Here is a 2217-nt window from a genome sequence, read left to right as displayed (position 1 = left end):
GACCATTATTATCATAAGGATATATAGGCTGTACTTTTGGGAGAGAAACACCTCTGAATATATTATTACAGAGGTTCTTTGATCATTTTAGACTTGGAAAAATAAGGGAATTGAAAGATTTCTCTTTTTAAATTTCCTTAAAATTTCTTTATCAATAAAAAGCATCTTGAAGCAGTGGAAAGATTTCGTAATTCTAGTCAGTGATATGCTTCTGCTTTACTTAGAAAATTCATCCCCAAATGTGACTGTTGATTATTACCTAATCACTGATAGGGAGAGATAGCTAAGTTGAAGAATCTGGCATCTTCTTTATTTTTTCTTCCATTTATAAAACTTGGATCATTTTCCTCAGGGGATATTCAAATTGCCAACCTAAAGCTGGAGATCTTGTCCTACCCTGTATTTGTGCAATTGGTACTCTCGCTAGAAAACGTTCTTGAATGTTGATAGCCAAGATAAAGGAAGCTATTACAAAGGACACTATTAAAATGTACTTCTTACAAAGTGTAGAAGCCCCTTATAATCATGTTTTCTTCTAAACTACACTTATTTGGATGTGCTGTGGTTTAAATAACAACACTCAAAATAAAACAACTGTGTGGTTAAAAGCTGGGTGACATGCTATTGAAAGTGTCCTGTCTTTGGGTAAAGAAAATCTTCCTACTTGCTGTTAATTAGTTTTTAAAGAAATCTAAATAAAGCATAGATTCAGATTTATTTACTTATTTTTTAATTGTTTAGTTTTTATTTCATAATCATAAATTTAACTTTGCAATCCAGCTAACCTTGAAGGGGGATAAGGAAAATATGGAACCCAAAGAACTGTAGCAAGAGCACAAAGATTATAGGATATTTCGAGCAGATGGGGGTGAAGGGGTGCTCTCCTGGGCTACAGAAGGAACGGTCTGGTGGTTAAGTAAAACACAAGTCAAATTTATTAGATTTGTCCACAGTCAGCAATGGTGATCTTCTTGCTGGTCTTGCCATTCCTGGACCCAAAGCGCTCCATGGCTTCCACAACATCCATGCCCTCTTTTACCTTGCCAAAGACCACATGCTTGCCGTCCAACCACTCAGTCTTGGCAGTGCAGGTGAAAAACTGGGAACCATTTGTGTTGGGGCCAGCATTTGCCGTGGACAAGATGCCAGGACCTGTATGCTTCAGAATGAAATTCTCATCATCAAATTTCTCGCCATAGATGGACTTGCCACCAGTACCATTATGGCATGTGGAGTCACCACCCTGGCACATAAATCCCGGGATTATTCTGTGAAAGCAGGAACCTTTATAACCAAATCCTTTCTCTCCAGTGCGCAGAGCATGAACGTTTTCTGCTGTCTTTGGAACTTTGTCTGCAAACAGCTCAAAAGAGACGCGGCCCAAGGGCTCGCCGTCGACAGCGATGTTGAAGAACACAGTGGGGTTGACCATGGCTAGACAGCAAGAGAGGTTCCGGGGTGGCTGTGTCTGCAAGGCCATAGATTCAGATTTAAAGTTTGTTTAATTTATTCTAATTTTAAAAATCATCTTGCAAATACGTTCTTTAATGATGGTAGAATAGTTAAGAGAATAAACTTTGGGGTGAGACTGCCTGGGTTTGAATCTCAGCTCCACTGTTTACCTTTTCTGTGACCTTAAATAATTTCACTTCTTTATGTCTCCATTTCCTAATTCATAAAAGGGAGATGCTGTGGACTCCTTGGCATTGTGAAGATTAAGTGAGATGAATATGTACAGAAGGCTTAGAACTGTGTGTCTGGCACAGAATAAGTATTGAGCTGTCACTGTACTTTGTGCTCTGTGCTTCCCCTCTCATCCCTGTCAATATTTTAGTCATAAAAATGGATATTAATACTGTTGTTCCGATAGTGGGATGTGATAGAAAGTACTGAGACAGGAGTTAGAATAATTTGTTCTAAGTGACCTAATTTCTTTAATTTTCAGTTTACTCATGGGTTAATTGTTCAAGTTCCAGAAGAACTGATCTCAAAGGTCTTTTCCAGATTGAAAATCCTGTGATTAATCTATAGTCAGACTAAAAGAGATGTTTTCTGTTTTCACTGCCACTCACCCAATGTGATTATAATCCAAATGTCACTCAACTCTAGTAAATACACAGCATTAAATTCACCAGGAGGAGAGATCTATCCACTCTGTTGCACTGTTTGTCTCCTCTCTCTTATAAGGATGAATGCAGCTGCCTGGCATCTGGACCA

At 38.5% G+C, this 2217-nt stretch overlaps 1 pseudogene; it reads right to left on the bottom strand.

Moving 5' to 3' along the window:
* Positions 1–912: 912 nt before the first annotated feature.
* Positions 913–1495, bottom strand: LOC109558079 (peptidyl-prolyl cis-trans isomerase A pseudogene; annotated as a pseudogene).
* Positions 1496–2217: the final 722 nt, after the last annotated feature.

Source organism: Bos indicus, chromosome 4, assembly GCF_029378745.1.
Source record: "Bos indicus isolate NIAB-ARS_2022 breed Sahiwal x Tharparkar chromosome 4, NIAB-ARS_B.indTharparkar_mat_pri_1.0, whole genome shotgun sequence".
NCBI lineage: Eukaryota > Metazoa > Chordata > Mammalia > Artiodactyla > Bovidae > Bos > Bos indicus.
Note: the sequence above shows the minus strand (reverse complement) of the source record. Positions and strands in the feature narration are given on the sequence as shown.